The 27,688-nt window shown below is 33.6% G+C and overlaps 1 protein-coding gene and 1 pseudogene across 4 annotated transcripts in view; both read left to right on the top strand.

Moving 5' to 3' along the window:
• LOC145249747 (putative amine oxidase [copper-containing]) overlaps positions 1-27,688 on the top strand; it is an 845,813-nt gene that overhangs the window by 497,094 nt on the left and 321,031 nt on the right. The gene's annotated exons all lie outside the window — the stretch shown is intronic.
• On the top strand, positions 24,814-24,918 carry LOC145249872 (U2 spliceosomal RNA; annotated as a pseudogene).

The raw sequence follows: 27,688 nt of genomic DNA on the forward strand, positions 1-27,688 counted from the left end.
TATTTGAAAATTTAGAAAGCAGGATAATACTGTATAATTTATTTTATTAAATGAATAGCAGGGAGTAGGGGACGGTCGACCTTGCCAGTCATAAAATACGCTTAAGTATATTTTAATTCATGCAGATTTCGAGTTTATTATTATAGAGCCAATTCTCTACTGAATATTATATTGTACCTTATACAAAAATTTTTTCAAAAGTTAAAAATTATATCTAGTACTGATTTAAAAAGTGAAAAATATGATTTGGGTGCCATCAGCTAGAATTGAAATCAAAACATTTAGCGCTTCGGCCGCCTTCCCTACCGTTTGAGCTAATCCGACAGACAAGTTTTAAAATTAAACCACTTTTAGTTAACATTAGTTTTATGCATGCGTAAACTAATACAAATATATCGGCAACTAGCTGACTTCTGCGCGCGTTATTCATCTATACAAACAAGACGCACACTGTTTTTCTAAATTTTATTTTACAAAGGAGTCACAACTTATCAAGTCCCGGAGGCCACTCGAGGATAAGGGCTAACGAGTTCACAGTAAACAATGTAACAATATCGTAGTAATTGTTAATAGAAGAAATTTGGTAAATTGATTACTTAAATGGACGTCTAATCAAGAATTTGTTTACGTTGGACTTGAAGACGACCATATTGTAGTCAGATGGAAAGCAGGGAAATGGAAGAGAGTTCCACAGGCGTGCAGTTATGAGAAAAAAGCTTTGTTCATGGAAACTATGTCTAGGTTTAGGCACAGATAAAGAGCCGGGGAAATTATTGATAGTGGTTTCAGCTAAACAAGTGTTTTTCCTGAAGGTTTGGCGAGGGCGAACCGTAGATTAAATCTCAGACGAGCATTTGCCATAAAAATAACGATAATGCAGAGGCAGGCTCGCAACATCTTTTCTGTTCGAACGAGGTTACAAAAAAAGGGCATTCCCCACTAAGTTATGAAGTCTATTTTAAACTCTGTCGAGGCAGGATAAGATATTCCTAGCAGCTCCTGACCAGATATGGCAATAGTATTCCATCCTTGGACGTACTTGGCTTTTATACAGGTATACATTAGCAGTGAGATATCTACTCGAGCGGTAAAATTGTCCTACCATTTTCCAGCAAACTTGGCAACGGATTTGATATATGTGTTCCATTTCAGATCAGGGGTAAAAGTCAGACACAGAAGCTTGTCAAAACATGGACCCTCCCTAAGACAAGAGCCATTCATTTTAATTGATGCTAGACGGGGATCAGAGCGTTGATGATGTAAAGATAGAAGCTTGGTTTGAGATACATTAAAATTAAACACCCACTTTTTCCCCACTGGACTACGTGATCAAGATCAGAGGAGAGAGAAAGAGAGAACTTGATCATTTACAGCCTTTAAAGTGTTGCCTTGGATGGTGGTTTCATCAGCATAAATGTCTACGAACAATCTAAGAATGTGATTTGGGAGATCATTGATGTAGACCAAGAAGAGAGTTGGACCCAGGATGGATCCTTCAGGGACTCCACCATTGATACTGTGAACTACTGATTTCTGCCTATCAACACTACTCTTATGAACCTATCAGAGAGAAATGATTTCAAATTGAAAAAATATTTCCGCTATACTGTAGCTGAAGATATTGTAGAGAATATCTTTATGCCATAACCTATCAAAGGTCTTTGATATGTCAAGAGCAATTGCCCTAGAGAGGAAACCTCCGTCGAGAGATTAACCAATCTTATGAGATATAATCGTTAGGAAATCTGCTGTAGATCTAGCAGAACGGAAACCATATTGCATATCACTGTTGTTGAGATGGTTGACTAATTCTCTATTTAACACAGATTCCAGCAACTTACTCATGACGCACAGGAGACTGATTGATTTGTACTGAGAGGGAGATGACTTATCACCTGAACTCTTAAAAACAGGGTATACTGGTGAGGTTTTCCAGGGTGCTGGGGAGCAATTCTCTTCAAGACAACTCTTAAAAAGCTTTGTATGTGAAGTCATGACAAACCTAATGAAAGATAGAGGAGGTTTTTCAAGATGATCTTCGTTAAAAAATAACGAATAAATGTTGGGTTGACAGAGAATGATGATCACTATTTTATCATACATTGTCAGCCCATATCATTTTACACGCCCCATTCTCTCGCACACCCTGTGACGTCATATCAGTTTCTATTTATTCCTACAGTTTAGCGATCCCTGGTCCGACATTTTATTTCCTGATATTCTCAAATATCCATTTTATACACTAGTTCATCTAATTGCCTAATGTTTAACATGTATTTTGTAACTTGGCTGGTCTCTGATCGGTAGTGGGTTTACAGAGAGATATAATCATTGTTTAATCATATGTTGTCAGCACGTATCATTTTACACGTTGCCTGCTCCGAACAGACTGTCGCTTTCTCTCGCACACTCTCTTTTGTTAGCCATGAGATGTTATTTCCGATTCTATTTATTACATGGTATAGTAATTTCTACCTCAGGCATATCAACTTTACACTGGCAGACATTACATTTTTTTTTTGCTATTCTCCGCTATCGATTTTATATGCTAATACGTCTTATAATTAATATGTATTCAGTGAAGTTTATTCAACTTGATCTTCCTAATCAATTGTAGAGAGATAGAGAGATAATCACTATTTAATCATATTCTTTCTACCCATATAATTGTACATGTTTACGAGTGGCGTGCTCTCAGCGAACTCTCGCGCATTCTATTTTAGATCTACCTGACGTCATATCCGTTCCTATAATTTCCTATAGTCTAGTGATCCCACATTATATGCATCAAAGTGATCATTCATTTTCTATTATTCACAAATATCCATTTTATATACTAGTGAGGCTAATTGCCTAATGCTAACATATATGATAACTTGATGCAAAGTATTTATAAGATGAACACGAATGAAATCTAGTAGATTAAAAAAAATGTACAAAGGAGTCACCACTTATTAAGGCCCGGAGGCCCAGAGGCCACTCGAGGATAATGTTAATGAGTATACATTAGTTATGGGATTATAGCGTAGTAAACATAAGTAGTGGATATTTTGTGAATTGGATTACTTAGAGGGACGGTTCATCAAGAACTTGTTTACATTAGACTTGTAGTCAGCTGGATTCTAATTAAAAGTGGTTGTCATAGGAAATTCATTTCTAAATTGAAATGTTCTCTTTGTTTCCCCGTCTTTATTCTAATTTATCTTTCTCTTATATTCCATATTCCGGTTTACTATTTTTTTTATTTTCGTTTGATCTTTAATTTCGCGTTGGCATCTATTATCAATCTATTTAATCTTGAACTTCTTGATATTAAATTCTGCCATTTTAAATATTAGCTCGCAATAACCTTCCGGCTGGTAATTCTTTCCATTTCATCGTTGTTTGTTTTTCTTTTTGTTGTGTTTTGTATTGTCTCACTTATTATTGCTTCGAAATTAGCTCCAAATTGATTAACTCAACGTTGACTTTTCTTACAAGTCATCAGGTTCAATCAGGAAAATTACCTTTTTAATCTCAAGTTTCATTTCCAGCATTACGTATAACAGATAATAAATCATGACTCTCAATATTGTTGTCGCATTAATCTTCTTACTCATGAGCGATCATAAAACCAACTTAAGTTTTTATACATACGTGCGCGGTCTTTTATTCTTTGACTCGTCGCTTCTTTCATTGTTGCTGCGTTTTATGAGTAGTCGCGATTGTCTAGTTTTAAATAATGTTTCCATTCATGTATGACACAAGGAAACTTTGCTGAGTTCTTCAAGGTTTTATTTGATAAAATTTACTTATAGAGATAGCGACTACTATATCTTATTTATTATTTACTTCTAAGCTTAATAACATTTTCCTAAGAAATGAGCAGCAAAACAGACAGAGGCGTCGATAACATTCAACCTAGATTACTTTTTTGGCGTGTCCTGTTGGTATCACTTCCCGAGAGACTGATTTGAAACATCTTTAGTTTATCGCGCTCGAAAATCTGAATCATCACATCCACACATCTTTTGATTATCTGTTTTGTTATTGCGTTTGACCTGTTAACTCAAATCACGCCTCAGTTTCTGGTATAATTCCATTTGTAGCTAGATCATCCTGATATGTACTAATATGACCCCTACCAAAATATACACTAGCTAAATAAATGACTAGTTACGTAGGGTCTTTCATATGTAACAAGAAAATAACAAAAAAGTAGAGTGAACAAAAATCTTTACTTATTTACAAAAAGTAGAAACGTAATGTGTTGCCAGAGAGCTTGTTTAGTTATTACGACTTTGCTTAATTATTGACGAAATATGGCAGATTCTCAATATAATATAATCGGTGGTGAAGAATCAAATACATTAGCTAGTTTAGCGAGGCAGTTTTCATAGTTAAGCCAAATATATGATATACAAATTACCATTAGCGTATTAAGCGATGCTCTTTGTGTAAACAAATTTAGCTTAGGTGTTTAGACAATGTCGAAACATTGTTAATTCACTGTCCGCATAGAAGTAGCAGAATAACGCAACGGTTAGAAGCTTCGACTGTCGTTTGGGCGGTCGGGTTTCGATCCTGGCTTGAGATAGCTCCTTGTCTAGCCGCACTGGTGAGCTGTGAAACAGCGAAACAGTACTGTATGTGGATGACTATATATATATATATATATGTGTGTGTGTGTGTGTGTGTGTGTGTGTGTACTATCTGAATATACAGACACATTTATCTTTCATTTCCAATGGAATTCTTCAGGCCAAAGGAATTAAAAGTAAACGTATATGTATAGCTAGCTTTTTTCTTTTCCTTCTTTTACTGGCTGGTAATCACTTCTAAGGAGTAAAGTTTATAGAGATCGCCATAAAAATAATCATAAAATATTCAAATATATTACTGCAGTAGACTTTAACGGTCAGGGAGAAATGAAAATTAGTGGACAAAATGTATATTTACAGAAAGTACGGAAATAATAGGTTGCAAGAGACAACTTCTGTGTTGTTATTTCCCCTCCCCCAAACAAGGTGCATTGCCACATTGGCGGGGTACGCTATTAATTGTGGGGAATTGAGTGTTTGTTCGCATCGCATTTAATGTTCTTTATGTTAGTAGTTCAGAGGAAGAAGCTATTAGATTGGAAAAGTTGTAATTCCCAGAAGATATCATCAGGATGAAATAATTCAACGTAAACATGTCTGTGTAGATTACTTCTTTTTTTAATGATGGGTCAACAACTATCAAGATCCAGAGGCCACTCGAGATTAAGGCTTGAAGAGATTGTCATTTGGACGACAATCGCCACGACACAAAGATTTTAAACAATGGATAGAATGGGAAGAATATTACTGGAGAAGAGTTGATCATCAAGGAGGGTCGTTCGATAAGTATTTGTTTGCATGAGACTTGAAGACGTGCATACAAGGAGGCCCACTCAAGGGTAAAGGTTAAGTAAATGATCGCCACCACTATCACCACCATTATTCATGCTGTTTGTCTTAAAAGGTTGAAAAAAAGGAAAACAAGACGGTATTATATATTATTATTATAATTGGAATCCTTGGAGATTAGTAATTTATTTATTTACTTATTTATTTATTTATTTATTTATTTGTTTATTTATTTATGTGTTTATTTATTTATGTGTTTATTTGTTTATGTGTTTATTTATTTATTTGTTTGTCTATTCATTTGTTTATTTAATTATTTGTTTATTTATTTGTTTATTTATTTGTTTATTTATTTATTTGTTTATTTATTTGTTTTTTATTTGTTTATTTATTTGTTTATTTATTTATTTGTTTATATTTATTTGTTTATTTATCTGTTTATTTATTTGCGTATTTATTTGTTTGTTTATTTATTTATTTATTTATTTACTGGGGGAACAATGACAACTATGAAGATGAGGATGAAATGAATGAATAAATAAACAACAAATCAATATACAAATAAATAAATAAACAAATAAATAAATAGACAAACAAGAACGCATTAAAAAAATATGCTTTTAAAGAAAGTATAGAAGTAATGGCTTGCCAGAATGTGATACTTGATTATCAATAGCAATTATGTCTATTCACAGTGTCGGGAATAATCGATACAATATGGTAGATGTTTATAGCGATTACAGATTCATCTAATTAGCGCAGTTGCATCGATAAACTTTTGATATACGGTCAAAATCACGTTGGGAATACCGGTTAAGCGATCTTTAATCTGGCCACTACTAAATGGGTGACGATTTTAAGAAGACATTGTTCTGCATAAAACAAACACATCTTTATTTGTATTATTTGGATTATTCGGACTACTATTCTCATCTTGGTTGTTATTATCAAGTTTCGCACGATTTAACCTGCGACCTTCTTCAGGTATATCTTCACAATGGTTATTATTTGCGAATAGTGAAAAGGAATGGTTTTTCTTCTCTTTTCTAACGAACAGTAATCGTTAGAATTCAAAGTTTATAATGTTGTTATTAAACAGAAAAAGTGTTAAATAATTTTTCATTTTTTTTTGTTTTTTTTTTTTGTAAAAATTCGGGCTCATATTGATTTGGTAAAATGTCACTTAATTTTTTTTATATGGATTTATAGTTTGTATTATTTAGATTGTTATGACTACTGTTCTCATCTCGATGGTTTAAGAAACGTATCTTCAAATTCAAATTAATCTACAAATTCATCATTTACAGAAACATGTACGGCTCCAGCATGAGATCACACATCGAAGGTTGGCATGTCGTTACACTTTATTGCAATAATTCATAAAAATAAAACTTGAAAAAAAGAAATAAAATCCGAGTCACCATTTTTTTCTTTTTTACAAAAGTTTTTTTTTACTGTTACTTTCAGCACCACTTAAAAGTCTCTCGCTGCCACCTGTCCATTTTTAACCTGGCAGTGTTTCTCTTTCTTCCGACCGCAAGCTAGGCACAGTCGGCCCATTCTCATCTTCGATTTTCACGTCCGTCTCTTTTTTTAAATTTTTTAAAAATTAATTTTCACCCCAAACAAGGCACATTGCCACTTTGGTGTAGAGGGCTACTATCAGGGGCAACAACTACTGGGGTACTATGTAGGGATTTGGGCAGCAAGATGTCGGTTCACGTTGCAATTGAACTTCTGCACGTCAGTACAGTTGGGGAAGCAGGGACCTGGAATGGAATTCCAAAGTCTAGCGGTTCTAGGGAAGAAAATACTAGAGTAGAAAGATCTTTTACATCTAGGGATCTCTACAGTGTGGGGGTGTGATTTTGCAGCCTGTCGAGTCTGTCGAGGGTATTCACGTCGTGGGGGCACAAATGCTTACAGTTCGTTAGAGCATTCGCCATTAAAATACTTGTAGAACAGGCAGAGGGATGCAACGTTTCGTCGATGGGACAGAGGCTGAAGCTTAGATGCCAGTTCAGGGCCAGATTTGCGACTCTCTTTTGAACCTTGTCAAGGAGTGAGAGACTAGTAGCCGATGCACCAGCCCAAATATGACAGCAATACTCCATACATGGGCGAATGATTGCCTTATAGAGGTACAGGATAATTTCGGGTGTTAGTAGTTTTCTAGCACGGTAGAGAGAGCCCACCTTCCTTGCAGCGGCCCTAGCAATGCCTTCGATGTAATTGTCCCAACTCATGTTTCCTGTGAACATTAGGCCAAGGAGTTTGAAAGATGTACTCTCAGATAAAGAGTCGTTGGCCATTGCTATAGGTGGTAGAGAAGGTTTCTTGTAATTATTGAATGAAACTAGTTTAGTCTTGGCGGCATTGAACGTGACCATCCATTTTTGTCCCCATTCCACTACAGATTGGAGGTCATTCTCTAGTGTTTCTGCCATTTCTTTAGATATGTATTCATTTGTTTTCCTGTCGTGCCTGTTATAGAGTGTGGTGTCATCAGCATATATACCCATCTCAGAGGCAATTTTGTCGGGGAGGTCATTCGGCACCGTCTTTGTTTCTCTTCGAGCACGTGGTGCATTTTCTCTCCTTTTTTTTCCTTTTTCTTCTCGTGCACACTTCCTAATTTGCATATAGCTTTTTTGCAGCTACTGCTACTGCTGCTAATCTCTAAGCAGCCAGCCATCCTTCGCTGCCGCTGATATTTTCCTACGCACTTTTATGCATGTTACAAAGCAACTCACATTATCATTTACTCTGATTCTCGTAAAAATTACAGAAGTTAAGCAACACTAAGCCTGGCCAATACTAAATGAGTAACCATTTGGGAACATCAAATATTATTTAAATAGTATCTCTTTAAATTTCAAATAATCTTCAGACCAATTGCAATCGATTTCAACATAAAATAGCTTAAAGAAGATTGATATGCCGTAAAATCTAACTAACAATAACTCTTGAATGTGTTTATATATTTTTACTTTAAACTTACCACAAAGTTTAGGATATCATTGATGCACTTCTGATGATTGGATACTCTGTGAAACTGCAGTAAAGTGTTAAAGAGGGTCACGTGAACATTGGCTTCTTAAAAATGCCACTTTTAATGATCAATTCTAAGTGACAGTGCTCTGGAGGTTGAAGGATCAATCTTTACTACATCCGATACTAAGTAAGAATAAGATTAATATTACTTAACACTTTTACCCGGTTATGGCTGAGAGAACAAGAAGAATATACTCTTTGGATTAAATAAAGAAACCAGTTCGACTTTATGTCGATTCACAGGTTCTACATAAGGATCCGCAAGTTCAGAAATACGTACCCAAAAAAGAGATTACATTGGCAGAAACGTTGTAAAAGTATTAACAACGATGATATTAGTGTCCGAATATACCAAATAATATAGTGTTTATGTTTCGTTACTTCAAGTTCGACCACTGAGCACTGACATAAGCATTCTCATGACAGTTCTCTGGGCCTTACTATTTTGTGCTGACTCATGACAAATGTAAAGCAGGTGTTTTGTCTGTGGTACTCTCACTATAGAGAATCAACGGGCTTCCCCTATCCATTTTATTTTTTCAACAGCGCTCCTTTCCTAGATGTATTATTTTCACCGGGGCCGTGTAGAGTAGCCTTCTAGAATATCAGAGGAGAACAAACAGGTGCTACACCTTACTCAAGAGTGACCCGGTCTGAGTAAGACAAGGAGGTTAATCCTGGGTATACAAATCCGTTTACCTTACGTAATAATACAGTACTGTATATGTATTTTAGTTTTGTTGGGGTTAAATGTTTCCAAAACGTAAAGAAAGAAACCAAATTTAATATATTCGCTAGTTTTCTTTATAAACTGTACATTCTGTTTGCTTGTAAACCCTAAGATTTCCTAGCTAAACTTATTGGAGTTGGGAGTTACGCAAGCTTGTGCAAATATGCCGCGATTTGTAATTGTTTGTTGAGAGGGTAGGCCTTCTAATTTGGACGTGACTTTCTGGCGTTTTCATGTTTGCAGACGATTAAAGCCGATCCTTAAATAATGGCATAGCATAATAGGATGTGCAGTCTTGTGTTGTTGCATCAGCGATGAGAATGGCGGTAGAAACACATGCGGGGAAATCATATTGAATCACTGAGCAGATCAAATCCCCGTTGCTCATTTGGGACTTTTTTAAAATTTTGTTGGTGAATGGTGTTTTATTGAAAAAAAAATGAATAAGTTCAAAACAATATTGGTTATTAATGACCCAGTGTTTATACACAACCGAATCTCCGACCTTCTCTCTCTTTCTCTCTGTCACACACAGATACACACACACACACACACACACACACACACACACACAATATATATATATATAGTCTTGGAAGTTTTTAACCTTTAAAACTATACAAATTTTTTAGTTTTATTTTTTATCATTCGTTAGAAAACTATTCAATCAGTAAGTCATTCAATCACCTGCAATCACTGCATCAGCTTGCCCTCTCGAATTCACTATAGTACCAATGTAATTTAAGGAATCATCAGTTGTTTACCATGAAAAACTGTTTCGGGGATTTAACCCTCTAGAATATATATATATATATATATATATATATATATATATATATATATATATATATGTGTGTGTGTGTGTGTGTGTGCACGCGCGTGTGTTGCGCCGCATATATTATATGTAGCGATTTCAGGTGATTAAATAGCTTACTGACTAGTTTTCCAATAAATGATAAAAAATATAAGAATTAAATAGTTTTTTTTATATAGTTTAAAGGTAAAACAAAAGCTCCAAAAACTATATGTATATACACTTTTGTTCATTTTTACATAACCATTTAGGTATTGTTACACAACCTTGAGTATGTCTCAGTCAATTTTATTAAGGACTGAACTTTTGGAAAATCGATATCTGATGAAGTCTCTAGCTATTTACAACTTGTTGACTGAAACATGCTCATGATTGTTATTTAATTTTTATACTTTTTATCATTCATTTGAAAACTGTTTAGCTAGTAAGTGATTTAATCACATGCAGTCGCTGCATATGAACAAATAAAAAAGTATATCTTGCTCTAATTTATATCAAACGCTTTTGTATAAATAAAAGGTTATGGTAGTTTACGTCAAGCATTGTTTAACGTGTATATAAACGAACATTTAGGTTTAAAGAAGACAGAACAAATGAAACGGATAGACTCGCACTAAAGCAACAATGTATCATGGTAGAAGCGTTATGCATTTTTACTTCATTAGTACAATCATATGTATATATATATATATATTATTATTATTATTATTATTATTATTATTCCATTTTAACTAGCTGATGATCCCTTAAATTACATTGGTATTATAGTGAATTCGAGAGAGCAAGCTGATGCAGTGATTGCAGGTGATTGAATGACTTACTCATCTCCTTTTATAATGGCCCTGCTAATTAAGTCCCTGATAGTAGCCCCCTGCTTCAAAGTGGCACTGTGCCTTGTTTGGGGTGAAAATTGAATAAAAAAATCCCAAACAAAGCACAGTGCCATTTTGAAGTAGAGGGCTACTATCGAGGACATTACACTTGAACTTCTGCATGTCAGTACAGTTGGGAAAGCAGAATCCCGAAAGGGAATTTCCAAAGTCTAGCAGTTCTGGAGAAGAAACTATTGGAGTAGAAGGCTTTCTGACACCTAGGGCTCTCTATTGTGTAGAGGTGGGATTTAGCTGCGTGTGGCGTTTGTCGGGAATATTTACGTCTAGGGGGTACAAGTGCTTGTAGTTCGTCAGAGCATTCACCATTAAAGTACTTGTAGAACAAGGAGATGGATGCAAGGTTTCGTCGATGGGACAGATGCTGAAGCCTAGATGACAGTGCAGGATCTATCAGATTGGCGACTGTCTTTTGAACCCTGTCCAGAAGTGAGAGACGCAGATGCATCAGCCCAAATGTGACAACAGTACTCCATACATGGGTGAATGGTGGCCTTATAGAGGTACAGGATACTTTCAGGTGTGAGTTGATTTCTAGCATGGTACAGACATATATATTTTATATAATATTCTACATGTAATATGTTCTTATATTTTTATTTGAGTCAGGTGGTCAGGTAGCATATCCGTCCTCCCTTCGCCAGGCGCGTTCGATTTTCAAACGTGAGTGGGGGATATTACTGTAGACGGAACTATTCCGCAGAATATTAAAATTATTTCATATGTTCCAAATATGTTAGCACTCAATATTACTTATAGTTTTTTTTAATTAAACTTCCATTATTTATCTTTGTATTTTAACTAATCATTATTGTTTATTATATTTACTATTGTGATATTACTATGGGATCCGAGATTCAGCACAAATTACTGATTTGGTGGGACTTTATATACTAAGGGAATTGCATGTCTTGAATTAGTAAGAGGACTGTATATGTATGATTCCTTGGTTCTTGTTTATTTTAAATTTAAAAGCCTGGATGAAAGGGGAAAAATGCAGATTTTTTAGGAAAATAAATCTTGAAATATCTATAAAAATCAATCATAGTGTAGTCAATTTTCTAGATGTTACTTTGGATTTGGTTAATAAAACATATGAGCCATATTATAAATCGAATCATAATTTTGACCATTCACATTCTGTTAGGATATAGTTTCATTTATCTACAAAATAATTAAATTATCTAAGAACGAACGTCTGTTTAATAAAAACATGTAATAATATAATGAGATTATGAGAAGTTTAAGCAAATCCAATAATGAAGCCAACAAAAGAATTGACTGCATATCATATAATGATAATTGAAAAAAAGGAATATTAGCAATATAACTGAAAATAAATTATGTAATGTTAAAATTAACATAATGGTTCTTGGCGACCTAACACGAAGAATAAAATAAACAAAATTGACGGCGGTCCGCAATGTGGTTTAACCCGCCATATAGTAAACAGATTCTCATGATCATTTTAAAAAAATAGTACTATTAATCTGTCTTTCTCCACTTCTAAGAATATTTCTGCGTCTATAATAGAATATAATAACACTAAAATACAAAGTTCGTACTGCACATATGATGAACAGAGACATAATAATACTAATAAGATAACTGAAAATATCTGGAATTATAGAAATAAGAATACTGCCCAGTAAACGGAAACTGTTTAGTCACAAATGCAGTTAACAAATGTAGCATAACTACTGCAAACATTACTAATACCTGCGTAAATTTTATTACCATTACCTTTTAGGAGAGATACAAAAATAATGTATAACCTTTCAAACTTGAACCACATAAAGCTCCTACTTCTTAAGCTAAATATGTTAGGAATTAGTTAAAATAAAATGAATCATCAATTAAGCTAATATTATAAAACTAATAAATGTATAGAAAAAATGTAATTTGTGCAATCTTTCCATTACACATGATGATTTGTTGAATAAAAAGCAAGAAATGATACAAAATTGTCCCCATAGAACGAGGTACATGATAGTCTATTTTAAACTCATATAAGTAATACGGTAAGTAACAATTTAAGCTTAAATTCTTTTATACATTGTAAGCTCTGGGGGGGATATATCTTATTAATGATTAAGTAATTTGAAGAAAAGTTTAACTTAAAATTATCTCATTATATTAAAATAACGATTTCTGCTAACATTAAGTTATAATTAAGAATAACGAGTTTCGTTTTTTTTATATATAAAATTGTATCATGAATATCATAAAACATATTTTATTTAAATTTAAGCCTCCATATACACAAAAAAAGGTATTCAAATATTAATCTTTGAAAAAATATGAGATGAAAACTTTGCACTGCCATCAAGTATGTTACATCTTATGGGCTTAAAAAAAGTCGGCCGGATTTCGAAACTTGCATCTTGTTGCTATTGTAACATGTTACTAACGTATTTTGCCACAATTTAAATTTTTGTTAGAATTACTTCTTAGTTTGGGTATTTTAAATATGACTACTACATTAGGAGTTGGTAATAGGTGTATCGTAATAAAATATCATTATAATAAGTATGATAATTAAATAATGTTGAAAGAAGGACATTTCTGGTTCTTTAAAATTTTAAGTATATAATTCTCCTTGACAATCAATATAATTATACCTTAGGCACATATCACAGGGATAGTTAAAAATTAATGGAAACAAATTCTAAACTACCTGGAATATTGGAATTCTAATGTTCACTTTCTGTAGGCTTCTTGGATTTTTGCATATTTTCGTTCAGTATTCATATTTGTCAATTCGGCTTTATAGATTTTATTGGATTTAGGTGTTTAAGAATTCTTTGGATGAAATGGATTTAAAGTACCTTATGGTATCTTATATATTCTTTAGAGTTTTGAAAAAGTTTGAGATTTGATCATTGCTTAACAATTTTAAGTAATTTAAATGTAATTTGAACTGAAGCATTTAAAAGCATCCAGATTTTAAACGAAACAATAATCAAACACTGTCTGCAGACGACTGAAGAAATCAGTTGAAAGTACTTGCAAAATATAAGAGATGGAGGAAAACGATTACGAAACTTCCGCACACAAATTCGACCGAGGCATATATATCTGTCTAAATGTACGCACACACACACACACACACACGCACAAAGGCACACATTATATATATATATATATATATATATATATATATATATATATATATATATATTACGGCTATGTACAGACCAATTTTATACTTGTTCGGAAAAATTTTAGGTTGTGAAATTAAAACAATAAAAATGAATATGCCAGTTGACCGGTTTCGAAGCTCGTACAACAGAGCTAAAATCGAGCTTAATAATCACGTTTAAGAAAGGGGGAAATTATGAATGGAGATGAAAAGGGGGAGAAAAAAAAAGAAAAAACGGGGAATCTAACTTTTAAATAGAAACCTGATTAAGCTCTAATTCATCTCCATTCATTATTTCCCCCATTTTTTTAAACGTGATTATTAAGCTCGATTTTAGCTCTGTTGTACGAGCTTCAAAACCGGTCAGCTGATATATTTATTTTTTATTTTTTTATTTCACAACCTAAAATGGTGTGTGTGTGTGTGTGTGTGTGTGTGTGTGTGTGTGTGTGTGTGTGTGTGTGTGGCGAGGGATGATTCCCATTAACTACGTGTGAAATAAAATTGTTATTCTCGAATATTTACTATATCAGTTCGATTTTCTTCCGAGAATACACACAGTTGTATAAATATGTATGAAAAAAAGGTAAAATGGTTGATCGTAGTCAGGAGTAACCTGAAAGTTCTGTTTTCAAAAGCTACTACACTGAGATGTAAGGGAGGATGCCACTTATTTCCTCGGGTCCACTGAACTTTGTTACTTCCTCTTTATATCTGAGTGTTTAGCAAAAGTAACATTTTTAAAATCTTTTGTATAATTCGACAAAGGATTGAACTATTGTCTACAGATACATTAGCGAAGTCTCCAATCATTATGCTAAATCAGTGATGGATAAATATCTGCAGATATACAAAATAGAAATTACAGAAATGACGTAGGTATAAAACAAAGAATTATATGCATATATATATGAATTTATTCTCTCATCGGTATATATTGTTGATTGATATTTTATACAATTTATATTTATCTTTTCGCGGGAGGTTTGACACAAGGTCATGCGGGGTTTGAAACATCAGTGCGCTATGTAAAGCGGACTGAAATCTTCAAAAATGCATAAGCAGCCCGATCGGCATCCCTTAGGCGATTAGAAATGAACGAACCCCATCTCAGAAAAAATTGTCAAGCTTTGAGAAGTTTAACCTCCTAGGACTGAACAGAACGCTGATTCAATCCGACAGCAACAAATTTACTGTCGAACCGATTGTCAAGGACGTATCCTCGGTTAGTACAGACACATATTCAAGCTTTGCCAAGAGAGTATTATTCATCTGTATTATTACAAAAGATTTGACGAGAAATGGGCTCGGTGATGCTTTCAGGAATTCAATTGAGAAAGGCTTGAATCCAATTCTATAAATGCCGTTGCCATTAGCAACTGCATCGTTTAGGAACGATTACACTGCTTAATCTGACATCTCCATTACTTATCTCCATCTTCTCTGCATAATCGATGCCAACATTTAATCTCTTTTTCCAATTCTTTCTTATCATCATTTCTTTCTCTTTTTCTCCTCCTATTCCTTTCTCGCATTTCTTTCCTCATCACATGAATTGGTGCAATTACTAATGAATCGCACATAGAAATAAGACTACTTATTATGTCCAAACCGGCTACGGTTTGCTGTCTATTAATAATAGTGAGAAGATGATTCCAGTATTTTCTTCGATTCCGATACAGTTACCGACTTTGTTCTAAATTCCCGATTTCGTATGCATACACACATAATATATGTCTTCGTATATTAATTTATATTAATATATATATATATATATATATATATATATATATATATATAATTTAATTATATATATATATATAATTTAATTATATATATATATAATTTAATTATATATATATAATTTAATTATATATATATAATTAAATTATATATATATATATAATTAAATTATATATATATAATTTAATTATATATATATATATAATTTAATAATATATATAATTAAATTATATATATATATATATATAATTTAATTATATATATATATAATTTAATTATATATATATATAATTTAATTATATATATATATAATTTAATTATATATATATAATTAAATTATATATATATATATATATATAATTAAATTATATATATATATATATATAATTTAATTATATATATATATAATTTAATTATATATATATATAATTTAATTATATATATATAATTAAATTATATATATATATATATATAATTAAATTATATATATATATATATAATTTAATTATATATATATAATTAAATTATATATATATATATATGTGTGTGTGTAAATATATAAAATTATAAGAGTGACAACATCATGAATTTTGGAACAACTTTTTGTCAATTATTTTCTTTCTCTTTCTCTCTTTCTCTCTCTCTCTCCCTCTCTCTCCCTCTCTCTCTCTCTCTTTCTCTCTCTCTCTCTCTCTCTCTCTCTCTCTCTCTCTCTCTATATATATATATATATATATATATATATATATATATATATATATATATATATATATATATATATATATACCGGAAAACAATAAGAATGGAAAATGAATAACAAAAACTATATATTGTTAAATATATAATGGTTTATTTATTCAATAAGGGTATGCACACATTTAGTTAGGGGAATAAAGGCGACTCTTTATACCAAGGTATTTCTAAGCCTAATGCTTCTCATCAGAAGAGTAGATAAGATGCTAAGGTAACATAATGCTCCTCCTTGGAATAAAAACTTCCCTCTATCCCCCTACTAAATGTGTGTATATCCTTATTGAATAAATTACGTATTCTTTAACGATATAAAGTTTTTGTGACTTCATTTTACATTCTTATTTTTTTTCCTATATAAGTTCCAATTTTTATATCCCGATAAGTCTCCTCTTATAGAATTGAACTTTCTCTCTTCTTCTAACTCACTAAGCTACATATATATGTGTGTGTGTGTGTGTGTGTGTGTGTGTGTTAGTGTGTGTGTTTGTGTGTCAGTGTGTGCGTCATTCCATCATTTAATCACATAAATTAATATACGAAGACATAATTTTATGCGTAAATTTTCCAGTATTTACTTCAACAGTGCTTAATACATAAGTAGAGCTAGGTAGTAAGTTTTGAAAATATAGATTAATTGCCATATATATTTTCATAACTTACTATATATATATATATATATATATATATATATATATATTTGTTTACTGTTTTGGGGGAAAAGAATTCCAACAAAGTGCTCAATTACAAAGAAAAACTTTTTCGATATAAGAGCTTAATATTTATTTATTTAATTGTACAGAAGTTAAAAAATAAAAACATTGTACCAACATTATGTTGGGCTTGAAACCGACGGCACCCATGTTTTTTCTGAACTTCTGTACAATTAAATATATAAATATATATATATATTCTTTTTTATTATTGAAATGAAGCAAAGGTTAATGATCTTAGATAAGATCATTAACCTTGCTTCACGCCAGTCATGGCGAAATATATTTTCTTTCCTCTTTAATTGAAAATGGTCTTGAACACCTTTTGAATTTTTGGATTTTTAAATCTTTTTGCCTGGTGAGATCAATTATGATTGAAACGGTCTGCACATTGTAGCAAGATATGGCTGTATTTACATAAATCACAATAAAAATGAATATAATTTGCTCTCTTTGATAGAGCACTATGAACGACCCTTGTTGAAATTCAGTTATTCTTAATTTATAATATCTATCTACCTAGAATATATATATATATATATATATATATATATATATATATATATATATATATATATATATATTAGTGATGTTTCGATTCCAAAATGTTTCTCTGTTCTGATATAATTAACAATTCTGTTCTAAATTCCTGATTTTTATACAATTCTCTCACTTTCTCTCTCCCTCTCTCTCTCTCTCTCTCTCTATATATATATATATATATATATATATATATATATATATATATATATATATATATATTGCTACACAACTTTCCAACATACGCTGTTGTTAATTAAGAAAAAAAAACTATTATGAAAGATGGGAGTGAGGGTGGGAGGAGTGAAGGGGATGGGGGACGAATGGAAAAACGAAAGACATGCCTTAAAATCACCACCAATGAATCAATTATAGTTTCCCTTTTGATTCTTTCTCTTTCCTTTCTTTTTTCTTTTCTTCTTTTCTCCCTATCGTCTTTCCCTTTTCTTCCTTACCTCTTAACCTCGTCACTAATGTGTGTAGGGGTGAGAGTGGTGGGGCGGGGATATACAAGAGGGCAATGCAAGTCGGACATTTTCTGACCACATAAAAAAGTTAAAATTGAAACCATTTTTATAACTGAATAGCCATGATAAAATCCGAAACCCTTTTAGCATAGATATGTCAAATCCATATTCCCCAACTGTTTCAATCTATACACACTAGTATGTTTAAGATTGAGGGAGACCATCACACACGCATACGAATACTTTTCTCTCTAGTCTTCCACTACTTCCATCTTCACTATTAACCCTCACCCTTTCCCAATCATTTCATTCGCACCATTATTAGTTCTCATTTATATGCAACTAAATTTTATTTTTCACAACATCTAACGGAACCTCCTGATATTGACCTGACTGAAACATGCTCATGACTGTGTAGCAACATATTATTTCAATAATTTGAAAAATGTAAAATATTAAATAACAAAACAAGTATAAACAAAAACAACAATTGTTGGTGATCGCACCCATTTAAATATATAGTTTTTCTCTCATTGGAACCTCTGTACCCTTTTTACACACACACACACACACACACACACACACACACACACAATGTGGTTGGAGATTACGTACCTTTTGCCACAAAAAAATTATATATATTGCGCAGTATATATACATTTTTGTGGCAGAAGTGCGCAATCTCCAACCACATTTCTCCTGAATCGACATTGTTAAATACCAGTGGCAAGTGAAGTGTATGTACAGGACGACTGGAAACAAATGCCGGAATAAGCGGGGAGCACATTCATACAACTCATTGAGCCCCAAACCATAAATGTTAAGGGTTCATAATAGGGGTCAATGTTTAAAAAATTGATCCCCCCCTTTTTTTTTGCTCAACATACACCTCCAAATACCCGGGCAACGCCGGGCACCCATGCTAGTATATATATATATATATATATATATATATATATATATATATATATATATATATATATTTATATATATATATATATATATATATATATATATATATATTCCTGTTATTTATGTTTGTATTTTCGCAAACATAAAAATAAATAAGAGAGGAGGTCCTCTATAGTATTTTAAAATCAATAACGATTTCGTATTTTATGATTAATACCAGCGATGGAAAATTTAGTTTCAAACAAAAATGAAAAAAAATATTGAAGGAATCGTTTGTTGCATTGGAAAATAGACACAATATTTTATCTATTCCCATACCAATGAATCGTCCCAACACTGATTGCGAAAAAAATAAGAACAACCAGACTTTTGAATTTAAAATATTACAACAAGCTGGATTACCAGGCGCAACCCGGGAGTTGAAATATTTAGACGGAAAATAATACATATATTTATAGCCAGACAAATGAAATTTCACGAAGTATCAAGTCGTCAGAAAAAAATGTTATTTTAACATAGAATGTGTAGATTTTTCTGGTAAATTTGAATTAAATAATGTTTTTTGTTCATTTTTTTTTTTTAGCTGTTGGTGGATCATCCTACTGAACGCCAGACATTCATCCGTTTCTAAAACATTCCAACCGAGAGATATTTTTAAATATTTCAGAGAATCTAGAAGTGCTATTGTTGTTTTTTTTTATCTGTCTTGCACTTGGTTCACCCGGTATATTGTGTATTAAATAATTATTTATAACTTATTTTCGAATAGAAACTATTTTTGAAACTTAAAGGACTATCAATGATAAACGTGCCAAAACATGACCCTCGTTTTATCATATTGCGTGATTTCAAACTTGGGCGCAACGCGTCCGAAACTTCTGCCAATATCTCTACTATTATATAAAAGTCACTTGGTGTGTGTGTGTGAGAGAGAGAGAGAGAGAGATAGAGAGAGAGAGAGAGAGAGTTCCTCATAAGTTTCCAAACGGCTGAGCTTATATTTTGCAGATTTGACACAAAGGTAATTTATATGTCTGGCAGTGTTCTTAGATACGTTTTTTTTTACAGAAATTCATCCGCTAAGTATAAAAATTCGAAAAACTCCGATTGTAAAAATATTTTTTTTTTTTATAGATAAAGAAGAATTTTTACGAAGGAATTTCTATACGTTACACCGGCAAGGGGGATAATAAACTCTTAGCAAATGATTTGTTCTTAAAAAAAAAAAACAGAGTTATCGTCATCTGGCTAAATAGCTCAGTGGAAGATCAGTCGACTACAAAACGAATGATCACCAGTTCAAACGCGGATGTACCTCACCATTTTATTTTATTTTTTTTTCTTATTAATGAGTTCAATTTAAAGTAAAAGAAGAGTTTGTATATTTTAAAACTAAACATTAATCAGAAGTGACATTTCCAGGGCATTCATCGTCAAACCCAAATATCAGCTGACGTGATATTGTAAACAAACACAGACGGAATTTGATAAACGACATTATTTTTTTTTTAATTAGTTTACCGATCAAATTATTCTTTTTAATATATAATAGTTAAATTATTCTATAATAATACATACGCAATGAGCATAAATTAAAATATCACGTTAAAGCGTATTGTACGATCGGGGAGCGGCAGGCGTCCAGCTAGTCAAGTGAATTATGGTAAGATGGATCCTGAAGCGGTTGGACAGTGTAAAGGCGGTTCTAGTAATCCAGACGCAGAGATGAGAGCTTTGAAGATGAAGAATGTAGAGGACGGCCGTATGATTTTGGCAATAAGAAATTACACGTGCTTTTGAGCAACATCTGTCTTAAAATGTTAAAGAAATGTTTCAGACACTTGCGGTCAGCACTGCAAAAGTTTCAGCTCATGGACCATATCAGAAAAAGTTTCAGCTCATGTACCATATCAGAAAAAGTTTCAGCTCATGTACCATATCAGAAAAAGTTTCAGCTCATGGACCATATCAGAAAAAGTTTCAGCTCATGTACCATATCAGAAAAAGTTTCAGCTCATGTACCATATCAGAAAAAGTTTCAGCTCATGTACCATATCAGAAAACGTTTCAGCTCATGTACCATATCAAAAAAAGTTTCAGCTCATGTACCATATCAGAAAAAGTTTCAGCTCATGTACCATATCAGAAAAAGTTTCAGCTCATGTACCATATCAGAAAAAGTTTCAGCTCATGTACCATATCAGAAAAAGTTTCACCTCATGTACCATATCAGAAAAAGTTTCAACTCATGTACCATATCAGAAAAAGTTTCAGCTCATGTACCATATCAGAAAAAGTTTCACCTCATGTACCATATCAGAAAAAGTTTCACCTCATGTACCATATCAGAAAAAGTTTCAACTCATGTACCATATCAGAAAAAGTTTCAACTCATGTACCATATCAGAAAAAGTTTCAACTCATGTACCATATCAGAAAAAGTTTCAGCTCATGTACCATATCAGAAAAAGTTTCAACTCATGTACCATATCAGAAAAAGTTTCAACTCATGTACCATATCAGAAAAAGTTTCAACTCATGTACCATATCAGAAAAAGTTTCAACTCATGTACCATATCAGAAAAAGTTTCAGCTCATGTACCATATCAGAAAAAGTTTCAACTCATGTTCCATATCAGAAAAAGTTTCAACTCATGTACCATATCAGAAAAAGTTTCAGCTCATGTACCATATCAGAAAAAGTTTCAACTCATGTACCATATCAGAAAAAGTTTCAACTCATGTACCATATCAGAAAAAGTTTCAGCTCATGTACCATATCAGAAAAAGTTTCAGCTCATGTACCATATCAGAAAAAGTTTCAACTCATGTACCATATCAGAAAAAGTTTCAACTCATGTACCATATCAGAAAAAGTTTCAGCTCATGTACCATATCAGAAAAAGTTTCAGCTCATGTACCATATCAGAAAAAGTTTCAACTCATGTACCATATCAGAAAAAGTTTCAGCTCATGTACCATATCAGAAAAAGTTTCAGCTCATGTACCATATCAGAAAAAGTTTCAACTCATGTACCATATCAGAAAAAGTTTCAACTCATGTACCATATCAGAAAAAGTTTCAGCTCATGTACCATATCAGAAAAAGTTTCAACTCATGTACCATATCAGAAAAAGTTTCAACTCATGTACCATATCAGAAAAAGTTTCAGCTCATGTACCATATCAGAAAAAGTTTCAACTCATGTACCATATCAGAAAGAGTTTCAGCTCATTTACCATATCAGAAAAAGTTTCAACTCATGTACCATATCAGAAAAAGTTTCAGCTCATGTACCATATCAGAAAAAGTTTCAGCTCATGTACCATATCAGAAAAAGTTTCAACTCATGTACCATATCAGGAAAAGTTTCAACTCATGTACCATATCAGAAAAAGTTTCAACTCATGTACCATATCAGAAAAAGTTTCAGCTCATGTACCATATCAGAAAAAGTTTCAGCTCATTTACCATATCAGAAAAAGGTGAAAAAGATTGACACGTTTGTTTCTAATGAACTCATTGAACATCTAAAGCTTAAATGGTTTGAAGTGTGCTCGATGGTCGGTCTTTCATGAATTGTATATCATTTATAGCAGTTTCATTCGCTGTAAATGTATTTTTATGTTTATGGACATACTATATATGCCATAAAAATAATCAAGCATTTTTTAGCAAAGTACCTCGTCATTTGTGTGGTCATGTAAAACTGAAATCAAGCATCATGAAATGACGTATCCAAATACAGAATATTCCCAAAGTAGTTTTCTTTTGTTAGTTTGAATAAATCTTAATAGTAAATAAGAATGCATTTTGGTATATATATTATTAGCCGCGTGCAAGCGACTCTATAAGTCACTCCGTCGGTCGGTCTGTCCTTAACACTTTTGTGCTTGGCCTTTTTGGTTAAGATCAAAGATCTGTTATTAATAGATGCTGTTCTTAGCTTTTTAAGCTTTTCTTGGCCTTTTGGCCGAGATCAAAGTGTAGCATCTGTCCGACAGATACTGCAAGCTATGACTAGCTATGACTAGCAAAGACCAGATGTGGGGGCAACCCCACATGCCTGACCTTTAACCAGCTCCCATTTCCCACCTCTCGGGAGCTGGTCCCCCCTTTCCCTTCCCCCTCCCTTCACTCCTCACATTAAAAATTGGCCTTGTGCCTAATTTGCTCGGTGGGGGAGAAAATAAATACCATCTGTCCGACAGATACTGCAGCAAAGACCGTATGTGGGGATGCCCCCACGTATAAGACCTTGGTCAATGAAGGGGCAACCCTTCATACCAATTGTCACTATCTAGCTCCCCTACTCCCCGGGGAGTTGGTCTCCACTTCCCCTTCACTCCTCACATTAAAAATCGGCCTTGTGCCTAATTTGCTCAGTGGGGGAGCAAATAAATACCATCTGTCCGGCAGATACTGCAAGCTATGACTAGCAAAGACCAGATGTGGGGGCAACCCCACATGCCTGACCTTTAACCAGCTCCCATTTCCCATCTCTCGGGAGCTGGTCCCCTTTTTCCCTTCCCCCTCCCTTCACTCCTCACATTAAAAATTGGCCTTGCGCCTAATTTGCTCGGTGGGGGAGCAAATAAATCCAATCTGTCCGGCAGATACTGAAAGCAAAGACCAGATGTGGGGGCAACCCCACATACCTGACCTTTAACCAGCTCCCATTTCCCACCTCTCGGGAGCTGGTCCCCTTTTTCCCTTCCCCCTCCCCTTCACTCCTCACATTAAAAATTGGCCTTGTGCCTAATTTGCTCGGTGGGGGAACAAATAAATACCATCTGTTCCGGCAGATACTGCAAGCAAAGACCATATGTGGGGGCGACCCCACATATAAGACCTTGGTCAATGTAGGGACAACCCTTCATACCAATTGTCACTATCCAGCTCTCCTACTCCCCGGGAATTGGTCCCTATTTCCCCTTCACTCCTCACATTAAAAATCGGCCTTGTGCCTAATTTGCTCGGTGGGGGAGCAAATAAATACCATCTGTTCCGGCAGATGCTGCAAGCAAAGACCAGCAAAGACCATATGTGGGGGTAACCCCACATATCTGACCTTGGTCAATGTAGGGATCACCCTACAGACCAACAGTTACTATCCAGCTCCCATTTCCCACCTCTCGGGAGCTGGTCCCCCCTTTCCCTCCCCCTCCCTCTCTCTCCACATTAAAAAACGGCCTTGTGCCTAATTTGCTCAGTGGGGAAGCAAATAAATACCATCTGTTCCGGCAGATACTGCAAGCAAAGACCATACGTGGGAGCAATCCCACATATAAGAAGTTGGTCAATGTAGGGGCAACCCTTCATACCAATTGTCACTATCCAGCTCCCCTAGTCCCCGGGGGGTTGGTCCCCATTTCCCCTTCACTCCTCACATTAAAAATCGGCCTTGTGCCTAATTTGCTCGGTGGGGGAGCAAATAAATACAGCTTTTCTTGGCCTTTTGGCCGAGATCAAAGTGTAGTATCTGCTCCGGCTGATACTGCAAGCAAAGACCATATGTGGCGGCAACCCCACATATAAGACCTTGGTCAATGTAGGGGCAACCCTTCATACCAATTGTCACTATCCAGCTCCCCTACTCCACGGGAGTTGGTCCCCATTTTCCCTTCACTCATCACATTAAAAATCGGCCTTGTGCCTAAATTGCTCGGTGGGGGGGGGCAAATAAATATCCTTTTCTTGGACTTTTGGCCAAGATCAAAGTGTAGTATCTGTTCTTACTACATGCTATACTTATATTTGTAACTTTGTGATATAAAATGAGGGATAACTTTTCTGTATTAATTTAATATAAAATGATCACCCACTTTACAAATAGTCAGTCTCAAAGCCATTCAAGTCATTATCCAGATTATTCAAGTTGTTTTTGAAGGATTCCAGTTATTTTTTAAGCATTCAATTCATTCTTAAGTTCATTAAAGTCATTCTAAGTCATTTACTTTTTATTTATTTAAGTCATTTCAGCCTATTTTTCGGTCATTTTAGTTTATCTTTAAGAATTCCATGTCAATCCTACATTCACGCATTCATTCATTACGCGAGAGCACGCGACTAATGGCTATCGGCCTTGTTTTAATTGGAATTCATTATTGAAATGAGTAGTATTTATTAATTTATTTTATTGCGGACTATTATTCTCATTATTCTTTGTTGTTGTTTCACGACGTTTTGGCCAACTATTCCTCTGGCCTCAAGTGATAACCGCGACGGGATAGAAACTCCGAATCTCCTAACTGCATTCTCTACGGTTCCATGTGAGAATTTTCTGAAGATAGCAGTTTCAATCATACCTAAACCCGGCCAGAGTGTTACTTGGCCAAAAACGTGGTGAGACGACAACAACTATGGATGGCAGTAAATGCTCAAATGTTGAAGAAATGATCACCAGTCAGTTAAAGTGGACAGAACATGTCATACGTATAGAGAGCATCTAAACGCCAACAGCTATTTTTTATGAAGAGCTAAAACAAAAAAAGTTTTAAGGAGAGCTGGATCACTATGACTACGTTACAAAGACGTGTTTAAGTAACAGCCGAAGAATATCCAGGAGTACGATAACTGGTGAGAAAAAAAAACCCGGAGATCGTGTGTCTTGTAAAAAGGTGATGGCTGACACAGCAGACGCTGTTAGAAGAAGAAATGCTCTTCCTTTACACACAAGCAAAATATGTTTAAACTGGAGAGAAACCATATTCTTGTGAAGTTCGTGCCTCTTCCTTTACTCAAATGTTAAAGTTGTTACAATATATGTAAACACATACTGGAGAAAAAACATTCTTGTGAAGTATGTGGCTCCTTTTTTGCAAGGAAATATATGTAGTGTCATATGCAAACGCATAATAGAGAGAAATTATATTCCATTGAATTTGTATTGCATGCAAACACATAATGTAAACGGGAAAAAGAATGCGCAAGCTAGAGACAATACCTCCACCTGCTGAGGCGGCCTACATATGTACCGATTGTAGTATGACTTTTAAAAGAGTAATTAGGTTGACCTCACATTTACACCACATGTGTAAGTATACTGCACTCGATGTCAATGTCCAAATGTAACAGACTTCTATTGATATATATATATATATATATATATATATATAATAAAAATGGTTTTACTTGTGCTAATGGAAATTCAATTAACTTTCTTGAAGTTATATATTTGGATTTTACCGCCACTGGATTATTTATCTCCCACCAGACTATCCATTCACGTGTAATCACCTTTTTCTTCATCATATTCCCTCTGCTTCATTTTTTTGTTATCAAGTAAGATCTTTGACTTACTTGTTGTTTCATCAAATACTTTTGCATGCAAAATCCGATCCCGCATTTTGCTAATTCCTACCCTCTGATGAGAAGGAAAGTATTTCTTCGAAACTCCGCGGATTAAGGACTATCCACTTATCTAGTGTTTCCTTTTCAGATTAAATATGTTTTTAACTCATTTCAAAGTGTTTTAACATGTTTTATTAACTGTTTGCTCGTGTATATATATATATATATATATATATATATATATATATGTATATATATATATAATTGCTCACAGAAGAAATTTTAATATTACGGAAGAGAATTTGAATGCTACGGAAGATAATTCGGATGCCTACTCAATACAACTTGACCACTAAGCACTATTCCCGAGTGCCTATGTCTCTCCCTATTGAGGGTTTTCGGGAAAACCTGGCATGAGGATACTTGCCCCTAAAATAAAACCTTTACTTAATATTCGAAATTGCATAGTATCCGAAGTATTAATAAAACCCCCTCTGTATGGTTACCATACATCGTCTTATACCAGGTGCGATGCGCCTTTTCTAAGTGCCTATAGTAACAGCACTAAACCGGATACTCTACCAGACTAGACGAATCCAGTAAGACCAAAAACCTAAAAGAAAGATATGCTATGACGTAGTTAGCTGGTCAATAAGTGAGAAGAAAATTAATATTCCTAACTTCTTTACTAACGCATTGTTTGAGAGTATAAGAGAACATTAATAGAATATTCAAATGTCTATACATCTCAAGAGATCAAGTGTTAATCTCAAGAGATCAAGTATTAATCTCAAGAGATCAAGTGTTACTCGCAAGAGATCAAGTATTAATATCAAGAGATCAAGTATTAATCTCAGGAGATCAAGTATTAATATCAAGAGATCAAGTGTTAATCGCAAGAGATCAAGTATTAATCTCAAGAGATCAAGTATTTATCTCAGGAGATCAAGTATTAATATCAAGAGATCAAGTATTAATCTCAGGAGATCAAGTATTAATCTCAGGAGATCAAGTATTAATATCAAGAGATCAAGTATATAAATCTCAAGAGATCAAGTATTAATATCAAGAGACCAAGTATATTAATCTCAAGAGATCAAGTATTAATCTCAAGAGATCAAGTATTAATTTCAGGAGATCAAGTATTAATATCAAGAGATCAAGTATATTAATCTCAAGAGATCAAGTATTAATATCAAGAGACCAAGTATATTAATCTCAAGAGATCAAGTATTAATCTCAAGAGATGAAGTATTAATCTCAAGAGATC

Source organism: Euprymna scolopes, chromosome 28 (genome assembly GCF_053919585.1).
Source record: "Euprymna scolopes isolate OS-2025 chromosome 28, ASM5391958v1, whole genome shotgun sequence".
Lineage (NCBI taxonomy): Eukaryota > Metazoa > Mollusca > Cephalopoda > Sepiida > Sepiolidae > Euprymna > Euprymna scolopes.